Genomic DNA, 13,060 nt, shown 5'->3' with positions numbered 1-13,060 from the left:
TAATGATTTGTTTGGTATCTTCTTTGAAAAATGTATGTACAAGGTGTTGCCATGTTTTTGATTGATTTTGATGTTTTCAAAATGTTTTTGGATTTTGTGAGATAGTTTTCCAATGTTTTTGGTATTTGGATGATTGTTTTTCAATGTTTTTAGATTTTGTGAGACAGTTTTCAAATGTTTTTGGTATTTTCATGATTGTTTTTTAATGTTTTTGGATTTTGTTAGATAGTTTTCCAATGTTTTTGGTATTTTGTGAGACAGTTTTGAATGAAGAACTTAATGAATCACAAGTATTGCATAATCCACTTCCATCAACTAGATTAAGGGTATTGCCCCCAGTTTAGACATGACTATGAAAAAGTGGGATGCGAGACGCATGAAGGGCTATCCTTGATTGCAGATTAATAACAAGCCATGGTTTTGGACTGATAGATGAATGGATGAAATGAATGTGATTGCAACAGGTGTGAAAGACAATGGAGCCATAGCCTTTACGAGTGGCGCCTGTTTGCTAGGTTTTCACCATCGCACTTACCCAAGGTGCCACCAGAGTGGTTGTTCACCGTTTGGATGCATGATTTTTTCTTTACTATTTTGATGTTTTTGTATTTTCTTCAAGACATTTATCTGAATATTTTTGGTGTTCTTTTGGTATGTATGGGAGCCTAATACTCTGTACATATTTATGTATAAAACCGTTTGAGGTACATGTTGTTGATTGGATCTGCTAGCGGTTCTCCTTCTAAAGTAGCCAACTGATATGCCCCGGACCCAAATACAGCAGTGATAACATATGGACCCAACCAGTTTGATTCAAAATTTCCTTGATGTTCTTTGTTTGGTTGGTTATGAGGATTCTCTCAAAGAACAAGATCACCTACCTCAAATGTACGAGGTCTAACTTGATGATTATAGCTTCTACTCATGCACTACTGATAAGATTTGAGGTGATTGTATGCAACTTATCATTTCTCATCAAGTAGCTCGAAGTCCTAAAGATGGGATACTTTGCATGCTTCATCATCTATGAGATTATGCAAGGAAACCTGTAGACATGGTATCTCAACCTCAATAGGAAGGATGGCTTATGTGCCATAGATTAGTGAGTAGGGAGTTGCACCTGAAGGGGTTCGAATGCTAGTTCAATATGCCCATAGTGCTAGATTCAATTGAACATGCTAATCACGACTAGAATCATTGACTGTCTTCTTGAGGATTCTCAATATGTTCTTGTTTGATGCTTCAGCCTGACCACTGCCTTGTGGGTAATAGGGAGTGGAAAAGCAGTGTTGGATGTGAAACTTCTCACAAAGTTCATGGATATCCTAATTTTTGAAAGGAAGCCTGTTATCTGTGATGATGGACATTGGCACACCATCCTGACAGATGATGTAATTAAGGATGAATGAGGTGATCTTTGTGAGGCCTCACCTCGACTCAGTTTGACATTCAGTGGATTTTATATTTTAGACTACTATGGATACTCTGTTTTGATGCATTTTGAGATTTAGAACTTTTATGATTTCAGGATATTGGATAACATTGCTATGAATTGATGTTTTACTTACATGCTTTATGAGATAGAACACTACATGATTATTAGAAAGAATGATATTGCAATGATAGATGTCGTTATTGAATTTGCAGGACTTTACTTTGAATATAGAACTATGATGTATGTTTAGTTTATGTGAATTGGGATGAAAATTGCTTATGTGGATTTGCTTGACAAAAGATGTATTCAATCTGTGCAGATGGAAATTGTATGCAAGTAATGATGTGCATTGTTATATTATTGAATTATATTTTATATGAACATTTGGGAGTACTAATGTGTAAATTGAGATGCACAGGAAATTTACCATGTGACCATGGAAAATTACGGAGAATCAAACCTAGACTTATGTATGTTCGTAAAGCTAGGGTTTGTCTATATGGAGAGACAACACCCCGTTTGTGTTGTATTTTATTCGTATCAGTATATGCTGCATGTGTGTTATGTGTTATTTAAATTTATTGTGTAAAAACCTCAAGAGACAATTTCATGTTTATTTTTGTAAAAGTATTTTATTAGTGTCACTTGACACGTGTGGATTTAAATTTTAATATTTTATCTTGTCTCTTGATGGGAAAGTGTTAATTATTATTAATTTTAAATAAAATAATGTGTTGTCAAAAAGATATTTTTGAGAATATAATATTTGGTGTGGTCAACTTATGTTTGACCCGAAAATAAACTTCAGAGGGGTTTAAAATGGGTTAAATGAACTCCTAGGGGTAGTTTATTAGGGTTTCCTGAAGCCCATAAGGTATACCTAGGGGTTAGGGGTAATTTTAGGCAAGTTTCTACTTTATTATGATCTTTTTAACGCTTTAAAAATTGGCTTTTTTGAGTTGAGCGAAAATTGAAAATTGAAGTGAAAATCAAATCCAGATTTTCCCTCTTGGAAGGAAAGTCTTTTTGCATTTTTGCTTTCTTCCTTCTTTTTGTTGATTTTTTTTAGAATCTTGTGAGAACTTAGAGAGTGAGCTTCTTAAGGAAGATTTTTGGGAATAGCTGGTTAATCACCCACTCTCCATTTTTGGAGACAGAAGAAAATTTGGAAAATAATGTTATGGGATAAAGAAATTGATTAAGGAAAATAAAGAATTGTGGATTGGGCAGCTCTTCTTCAGATATCAGTATAACCTTTGGGCAGATTAAGGTTGGTTTCATTTTTACTTTTAATGACCTATTTTTGTTTCTTTCTGAAAGTTGTTGAATAAGAAAATCTGTATTCTTGAAAACGAATTTTTGAAAATCTTTTGATTTTGTGTTATGAATGAATGTGTTTTGGGAGTTTTCTCAAGATCCCTCTTTCTCTTGGGAGGGAAGAGGATCTTGAGGGTGGTAGCAGTGATAGCCCTTGAGTGAGAGACTCTCTTTAGAGAGCGATCACAAGGGATCTTTGTGTGACCCTTGCTGCATGGCCTGTTTGTGCAATGGGGGTCATAAGGAGGGTTATAAGGCTAGAATGCCTTTGGGGGGCATAAGGAATTATGGGGTTGAGATTTTGATATGTTATTTGTGCCATGAGTTGGCTTCTTGTTATTACATACTTGCAGATTCTCCTCAGGGTATTTGGTCCACTACCACCCTTTGAAAATGTTCACCACCAGAGTGTGGTGCTGTGAAAGCCAGGTTGGGAATGTGTCTGAATTATTTGTATGCTTTGTGTTTCATTGTGTTTGCCTGTTTGTACCCATCTAGGAATTGGTTCTCCGAGCTTGGGGGTGGCTACCAGTTAGCCTAGGCTGGGAGGTGAGCACTCCGTGGTCAGTTTTGTGTTTTCTATTATGCAGGAAATCCAGAGGAAAGAGGATAGGAATTCATGAAAGTTATTCAGAAGATGGAATTCGAAGATATTTGATTTTAGTTGCAGATGTTGTTGTAAAGTTGTTGTGAATAAATGCCTCAATTCAAAGGAAAGGAGAAGCAAGTTGTAATTTTGTAATAATAGATTTGAAGTCTTATTGTTGTGACTGTTCAGAGAAAACATTGCTATAAATTTGGTAGTATATAATAGAGATGTTTTAAAGAAAGAGAAAAGGCTTGATTTTACTCCTAGAATAATTGAAAAAGAAAAGCAAATTAGTAATGCATGCAAAGCTTCTTGTTTTATGAAAGAACTAAAAAATCTGATTTCATTTAGATTTTTACCTATATTTTAATTAAGTCAAATAGAAGTTTATTTAAGCTGAAAGCTTTATAAGTATTTTAGAATGGAAAGAGAAGTTGTTTTATGTGAATAATCTAAAAAAAAAAAAAAGCATGTTAATGGATTTCTTATTACAAAAAAAAAAAGAAAACGTATAATGTATCTTTGTGAAATACTTTAAATTGTATTTGTTTTTGTTAAACATTGATTTAGAAGCTTGTTTTATCGATGCATTCAAATTAATATATATATATATATATATATATATATATATATATATAATTAAATTTTTTTTTTTGATTTAACTTAAGGTTATCTTTTCCTTTATTTTATTAGCTTAAAATTTTGCATGTAATAATTCTCTTTTAAATTATATATAAGTTTTATTTAGAATTTAAATTTATCTTTTTATCTATGCTTATAAATTTATGAAAATACCACATGTATATATATATATATATATACATATATATATATATATAAATATATATATTTATATATTTATATATATATATATATTTATATTTATATATATATATATATTAATAAATGTTATTGTAAATTTAAAAAAAAAAAAATTTTAAAAAAATAAGATGGGAACCCCGTGGGCTCCATTGTGTGTACGCACAGTGGACGACCGCGCGGCGCCCACTGTGTGCACACACAGTGGAGCCGCTTGCGGCTCCCACTATGTGGGCACACAGTGGACGGCCACGGCCGCCACTGTGTGGCCACACAGTGGTGCCGCCAGCGGCGCCCACTGTGTGGGCACACAGTGGTGCCGCGACGCCCACTGTGCGCTCACACAGTGGCGCGCGCAGCCCAGCATGCTAATAAACCCCCGCGACCTGCTAGAAATATGGACATGGCCGCCCTTAGGGTCTTCGGCCCAGCGTGAGTCATCATTTGTTAAAAAAAAAGATAATGGGTTAAACCCTAGCCCGAAAGGGGCTAGGGAAGTGTAGTTTTTTTTAAATATAAAAAAAAAATAATATGTATTTGGGGTTTAGGTAATGGTTAAATAGGAATTTAGAACCCTAATTAGGGTTGAGGAAATTAAGTGGTAATATTTAGAAAGTTGAATGGATTTAGGAGGTTAGGATTAAAATATTGGAATATATGTAGAATATATATATAAAAATATATATGTTTCCATATATATATATATGGGAATATATATATGAATATATATGTATGTTTTTTTTTAGTTTAATTGATTTAAGAAATTAAATTATTGATATTCAAAATATATGCATAATTTATCTGTATATATGTGCATTTTATATGAACACAATATTGATTTTAAAAAAAAATTGTAAAGGAGAAATTAATTAAAATTGCTAAGACTATATAGTCATAGTGGGAAATAAATTTTAAAATATCTCTCCTAATATTTTAGTATGATTAATTTAATAAAACTATAAATTAAATACCTTTTGGAGATAGAATTTAAACCAGTAGGTTTTTCCGCAATTAAATTATATCAGATTGTCGATGCTTCGTTCGTTTCAGAATGAGCTCGAATTTATTAATGAAATTTTTGTTAACGCTTGTCGCAAGAGTGTGCTTGTTAATTAAATTTAGTATCTTTTAAAAAAAAAAAATTGTTCCATTTTTTGCCCTAAATTTTGGGCATGACATTTTGGTATCAGAGCAGGGTTTCCACACTAGGAGCCTTACTCACTTACGTTTCGCCTTAGAATATTTAAAAATTATTTTGTTAAATGGAATTTTGCATTTAAATAAATTTAATTCTAAAAGAAATAAATTAATTGTTTTGTATTATTTTCCTCTTAGGATGCCTCCGTTGACGCGACAAGCTCGCAAGTGCGGACGGGGTCCTAGACGTGAGCGCCTAGCTCGCGATGAGGAAGAGAGGGAGGCATCGGTTCCAGAGGAGAACCCAGGAGCACCTCCCGAACAGCCAAATGAACCTAACTGTGACCTTCTAGCAGCCATTCAGAATCTTATTGGCATTGTTCAGGAAAGGATTCCAGCAGAGAACCCTCCGGTTAGGAGTCATGAGTCTGGGAGTCATAGATCTGTTGATAGAGAACGAAGCAGGAGCCCAGCTCCGATTCTTGTAGAGAGCCAGGGTGGTAATGAGCCAGAGTCAATGCATATGCCAGGACCACCTCCTGTGGTGGAGCCAGTTTATTTTGAGAGAGGTCGTCGAGATCCAGGGGATCTCATCAGGGAGGTCATGCGCCTCCAACCGCCATCCTTCGGAGGTTCTACAGATGGAGTAGAGGCCGAGGCATGGCTTCTGAGTCTTGAGAGGTGCTTTGCGTTGCGTTCTTATGAGAGCAACTTGAAAGCACGTGTTGCAGTCCATCTTCTGAGAGGAACAGCCTCCACCTGGTGGAGACAGGAAGAGTACAAATGCGGATTAGTTCCTGATACACTCACTTGGGAGATGTTCACCGAGAGGTTCCGGGAGAGGTACCTATCAGAGCATTTCAGGCAGCGTCGTATAGACGAATTTCATGATCTCCAACAAAAAGGCTTGTTAGTAACCCAGTATGAGAGTAAATTCTTTGAGTTGTTGCCATATGTAGATTATCTTAAGGATGAGAAACTTCTTGTAAACCGCTTCATCAGGGGATTGAATGCCGGTATAGCCGGGCCTGTTAGGATGTCCGCTCCAGAGAGCCTTCGGGTTGCTGTAGAGAAGGCACTGATTGCCGAGGAAATTCAGGTTAGACCACAGGACAATAGGGATCGGTATCAGAACAGAAATCCCGCACCTCAGACCTATGGATTCCAGAAACCACATTGGAAGGGGAACAACCGAAATTCTCAGGGGTTCTCCAAACCCCCTCCTCCACAATAGACACCACAGAACTAGAGGCAGAAGCCTCCACAATATCTGCAGGGCTCCAAGCCCAAGCAGTGGCAGACTCAAGGACAGAAACGTGATCAGAGAGCACAGGGGCAGTACACACAGCCGGCGGGGACTCAGCAGTCCTCCAGGTGTGGGTACAGCGGATCCAGTAGGACAGGAGGTCAGGGATTTTCTAGGCCTCAGGGTGCCCAGTTCCAGGCACGGGGTGCTTGCTTTACTTGTGGAGCCATGGGGCACTTGGCGAGGGATTGCCCTTAGGGACAGGTAGCAGGGAGTCAGCGGATGGCCGCTTCAGAGCCGACAGTCAGTGATATGGGCAGGTCCCATAGAGTATTTGCAGCGGTTGACAACCGCCAGGCCGACCATCAGGCCACGGTTATCAAATCTTCAGGTATAATCAGAGGTAACAATGTATCTATTTTGTTTGATTCAGGAGCTACCGACTCCTTTATATCTCCGTTGGTTGTGGAGCGTTGCGGGCTAGTGGCAACTAGGCAGGGTGTCAGTTGGGAAGTGGAATTAGCTTCAGGGGCTAGAGTGTCAGTGGAATCCGAGGTTAGGGCATGTCAATTGTAGATTGGCAAGACCACCACGGTAGTAGACCTTAGAGTGACTCCACTTGGATCTTATGGAATCGTACTTGGCATGGATTGGCTTTATGCCCACAGAGCCAAGATGGATTGCCGCCTGAAAAAGATCGAGTGTGAGGATGATCATGGTTCGCCCATAGTTATCACCGGGATTCAGAGGCCCGTGTCTCTTCGTATGATCTCCGCAATGCAGCTCAAGCGGAGCATGCGGAAGGGATGTCAGCTTTTTGCTATCACTATCAGTGACAGAGGAGAAGAGGAGGAAAAAAGAAACATCGCTCGATGACCATCCCATCCTTCAGGGATATTCTGATGTATTTCCTTCAGAGTTACCGGAAATGCCTCCCCGCAGAGAGATTGATTTTCATATAGACCTTGTACCAGGAGCCGAGCCAGTTTCCAGAGCACCTTATAGAATGACCACAAATGAGCTTAATGAACTTAAAATTCAGCTTGAGGAACTTCTTGAGAAGGGTCATATCCGTCCTAGCGTATCCCTGTGGGGTGCACCAGTTATCTTCGTTAAGAAGAAGGATGGATCTCTCCGATTGTGTATGGATTATCGGCAGCTAAATAAAGTAACCATCAAGAACCGATATCCTTTGCCTAGAATTGATGATTTATTTGACCAGCTTCAGGGTGCCAAAGTCTTTTCCAAAATAGATCTGAAGTCAGGATACCATCAGTTGAGAATAGTGGAAAGTGATATCCACAAGACCGCTTTTCGCACTAGATATGGCCACTATGAGTTTACCGTAGTCCCCTTTGGACTTACGAATGCCCCAGCAGTTTTTATGAGTCTCATGAATGGGGTGTTCCGTACCTTTCTGGACCGTTTTGTTGTTGTGTTCCTCGATGATATATTGATATATTCTCAGAATGAGAAGGAGCATGAGGAGCACCTGAAACAGGTATTGCAGTGTTTGCGAGATAACCAGTTGTTTGGCAGCCTATCGAAGTGTGCTTTCTTTCGATCTGAGGTCAAGTACCTTGGGCACGTTATTTCCGGTGATGGGATCTCAGTTGACCCATCAAAGATTAGGGCTATTATGGATTGGCCAGCGCCTACCAGTGTGACAGAGGTCAGGAGTTTTATGGGTTTAGCAGGATATTACCGACGTTTTGTCGAAGGTTTCTCCAGAGTCGCACACCCTATTACCTCTCTTCAGCGTAAAGGGAAGAAATTTGAGTGGACAGAGAAGTGCGAGAAGGCCTTTCAGGAACTCAAGAAGGCACTTACTAGCGCTCCTATCCTTGTTGTACCAGATCCTTCAGCTGATTTCATGGTTTGTACCGATGCTTCCTTAGAGGGTTTAGGGGCAGTACTTATGCAAGGTGGTAGGGCCATAGCTTTCGAATCTAGGAAGCTTAAGACTCATGAACTTAATTATCCCACTCACGACCTTGAGCTCGCAGCAGTAGTGCATGCACTTGTGAGGTGGAGACACTTCCTTTTAGGACATCACTTTGAGTTGCATTCAGATCATCAGAGTCTTCAGTACATCTTCACTCAGCCGAACCTTAATGCACGTCAGAGGAGATGGATGGAGTTTTTGTGCGAATATGATTTTGACGTTCACTACATCAAGGGAAAGGAAAATGTAGTTGCAGATGCCTTGAGTAGGAGACGTCATGAGGTTTGCACCATATCCATGGGCACAGACTTGAGGGACCGTATACTTCGGCACTTGTCAGAGGATGGATGGTACGCAGAGGTTTGTCAGGTGTTACGTTCTCAGGTCACACTAGAAGGGAAATATGTGGATTATTCTTTGGAGTCCGATGGACTGTTACGCCACAGAGGGCGCATTTATGTACCTTCCTCCGGAGGGTTGCGAGAGTTCATTGTCTCGGAAGCTCATAGAGCTCCTTATGCTGCACATCCCGGGGTTAAGAAGTTGCATGCAGACTTGAGGCAGTTGTATCATTGGCCGGGAATGCGGCAGCTCATTGCTGAGATAGTAGCTCAGTGTCTCGAGTGTCAGAGGGTAAAGGCGGAGCACCGCCATCCAGGTGGGTTGCTTCAGTCTCATGCTATACCAGAGTGGAAGTGGGATACTATATCCATGGATTTCATCATTGGTCTCCCTATGTCTTCTCGTCGCCATGATGCTATCTTGGTGACAGTTGACAAGCTGACCAAAGTAGCTCACTTTTCACCAGTCCGTACTACATTCACAGCACCTGCAGTAGCACAGGTGTTCTTGCGAGACATTGTTAGACTACATGGCGTACCCCGCAAGATTATTTCTGACAGGGATTCTCTTTTCACTTCTACCTTTTGGAAGTCATTACAGGCAGCTATGGGCACAAAGCTCAATTTCAGTACAGCTTATCACCCGGAGACAGATGGTCAGACAGAGAGAGTCAATCAGGTGTTAGAGGATATGCTTCGTATGTACGTCTTGGATCATCAGACCCGGTGGGAGGAGTATCTTCCCTTAGTGGAGTTTGCCTATAACAATGGGCATCACACTTCTTTGGGAATGCCACCCTACCAGGCATTATACGGCAGGCCTTGCAGGACGCCCTTGAGTTGGGATCGCATAGAGGATAGAGTTGCTATTGGTCCTGAGTTAGTTCGGGATATGGAACAGCAGGTGGATTTGATTAGGCAGCGTCTCAGAGAGGCTCAGGATAGACAGAAGAAGTATGCCGATGCAAAGAGGATTGACTGTAGTTACTTGGTTGGTGACAGAGTTTTCTTGAGAGTGCGACCGCATAAGAGTCCGATCCGTTACGGAAAGGGTTCTAAGCTCGCACCTCGCTTTGTAGGACCTTTTGAGATTCTGGAGAGAATAGGCCCAGTTGCCTACCGTTTAGCTTTGCCCCCTAGCCTGTCACGCATCCACGATGTGTTTCATGTTTCAGTTTTGAGAAAATATATCTATGATGAGTCTCACATTTTAGATTGGGATGCCTTGCAGGTGGAGTCGGACGGGCAGCTAGCTTTGGAGCCCATTCGCATTTTGGCATGTCGGACATTGGCCCTTCGAGGTCGAGAGCTGGACCAGGTTAGGGTCCAGTGGGATTGTTATGATGAGGTTACGGCTTCATGGGAGGACACAGCACGTATGAGATCAGAGTACCCTCACCTCTTTGATGAACTCCAGGAGGAAGTTCATGCCTAGAGGGGGAGGATGTGAGGCCTCACCTCGACTCAGTTTGACATTCAGTGGATTTTATATTTTAGACTACTATGGATACTCTGTTTTGATGCATTTTGAGATTTAGAACTTTTATGATTTCAGGATATTGGATAACATTGCTATGAATTGATGTTTTACTTACATGCTTTATGAGATAGAACACTACATGATTATTAGAAAGAATGATATTGCAATGATAGATGTCGTTATTGAATTTGCAGGACTTTACTTTGAATATAGAACTATGATGTATGTTTAGTTTATGTGAATTGGGATGAAAATTGCTTATTTGGATTTGCTTGACAAAAGATGTATTCAATCTGTGCAGATGGAAATTGTATGCAAGTAATGATGTGCATTGTTATATTATTGAATTATATTTTATATGAACATTTGGGAGTACTAATGTGTAAATTGAGATGCGCAGGAAATTTACCATGTGACCATGGAAAATTACGGAGAATCAAACCTAGACTTATGTATGTTCGTAAAGCCAGGGTTTGTCTATATGGAGAGACAACACCCTGTTTGTGTTGTATTTTATTCGTATCAGTATATGCTGCATGTGTGTTATGTGTTATTTAAATTTATTGTGTAAAAACCTCAAGAGACAATTTCATGTTTATTTTTGTAAAAGTATTTTATTAGTGTCACTTGACACGTGTGGATTTAAATTTTAATATTTTATCTTGTCTCTTGATGGGAAAGTGTTAATTATTATTAATTTTAAATAAAATAATGTGTTGTCAAAAAGATATTTTTGAGAATATAATATTTGGTGTGGTCAACTTATGTTTGACCCGAAAATAAACTTCAGAGGGGTTTAAAATGGGTTGAATGAACTCCTAGGGGTAGTTTATTAGGGTTTCCTGAAGCCCATAAGGTATACCTAGGGGTTAGGGGTAATTTTAGGCAAGTTTCTACTTTATTATGATCTTTTTAACGCTTTAAAAATTGGCTTTTTTGAGTTGAGCGAAAATTGAAAATTGAAGTGAAAATCAAATCCAGATTTTCCCTCTTGGAAGGAAAGTCTTTTTGCATTTTTGCTTTCTTCCTTCTTTTTGTTGATTTTTTTTAGAATCCTGTGAGAACTCAGAGAGTGAGCTTCTTAAGGAAGATTTTTGGGAATAGCTGGTTAATCACCCACTCTCCATTTTTGGAGACAGAAGAAAATTTGGAAAATAATGTTATGGGATAAAGAAATTGATTAAGGAAAATAAAGAATTGTGGATTGGGCAGCTCTTCTTCAGATATCAGTATAACCTTTGGGCAGATTAAGGTTGGTTTCATTTTTACTTTTAATGACCTGTTTTTGTTTCTTTCTGAAAGTTGTTGAATAAGAAAATCTGTATTCTTGAAAACGAATTTTTGAAAATCTTTTGATTTTGTGTTATGAATGAATGTGTTTTGGGAGTTTTCTCAAGATCCCTCTTTCTCTTGGGAGGGAAGAGGATCTTGAGGGTGGTAGCAGTGACAGCCCTCGAGTGAGAGACTCTCTTTAGAGAGCGATCACAAGGGATCTTTGTGTGACCCTTGCTGCATGGCCTGTTTGTGCAATGGGGGTCATAAGGAGGGTTATAAGGCTAGAATGCCTTTGGGGGGCATAAGGAATTATGGGGTTGAGATTTTGATATGTTATTTGTGCCATGAGGTGGCTTCTTGTTATTACATACTTGCAGATTCTCCTCAGGGTATTTGGTCCACTACCACCCTTTGAAAATGTTCACCACCAGAGTGTGGTGCTGTGAAAGCCAGGTTGGGAATGTGTCTGAATTATTTGTATGCTTTGTGTTTCATTGTGTTTGCCTGTTTGTACCCGTCTAGGAATTGGTTCTCCGAGCTCGGAGGTGGCTACCAGTTAGCCTAGGCTGGGAGGTGAGCACTCCGTGGTCAGTTTTGTGTTTTCTATTATGCAGGAAATCCAGAGGAAAGAGGATAGGAATTCATGAAAGTTATTCAGAAGATGGAATTCGAAGATATTTGATTTTAGTTGCAGATGTTGTTGTAAAGTTGTTGTGAATAAATGCCTCAATTCAAAGGAAAGGAGAAGCAAGTTGTAATTTTGTAATAATAGATTTGAAGTCTTATTGTTGTGACTGTTCAGAGAAAACATTGCTATAAATTTGGTAGTATATAATAGAGATGTTTTAAAGAAAGAGAAAAGGCTTGATTTTACTCCTAGAATAATTGAAAAAGAAAAGCAAATTAGTAATGCATGCAAAGCTTCTTGTTTTATGAAAGAAATAAAAAATCTGATTTCATTTAGATTTTTACCTATATTTTAATTAAGTCAAATAGAAGTTTATTTAAGCTGAAAGCTTTATAAGTATTTTAGAATGGAAAGAGAAGTTGTTTTATGTGAATAATCTAAAAAAAAAAAAAAGCATGTTAATGGATATATATATAATTAAATTTTTTTTTTTGATTTAACTTAAGGTTATCTTTTCCTTTATTTTATTAGCTTAAAATTTTGCATGTAATAATTCTCTTTTAAATTATATATAAGTTTTATTTAGAATTTAAATTTATCTTTTTATCTATGCTTATAAATTTATGAAAATACCACATGTATATATATATATATACATATATATATATATATATAAATATATATATTTATATATTTATATATATATATATATATATATTTATATTTATATATATATATATTAATAAATGTTATTGTAAATTTTTAAAAAAAAAATTTTAAAAAAATAAGATGGGAACCCCGCGGGCTCCACTGTGTGTACGCACAGTGGACGACCGCGCGGCGCGCAC

Source organism: Cryptomeria japonica, chromosome 3 (genome assembly GCF_030272615.1).
Source record: "Cryptomeria japonica chromosome 3, Sugi_1.0, whole genome shotgun sequence".
Lineage (NCBI taxonomy): Eukaryota > Viridiplantae > Streptophyta > Pinopsida > Cupressales > Cupressaceae > Cryptomeria > Cryptomeria japonica.
The sequence above is the reverse complement of the archived record's forward strand: the minus strand, read 5'-3'. Positions refer to the sequence as shown.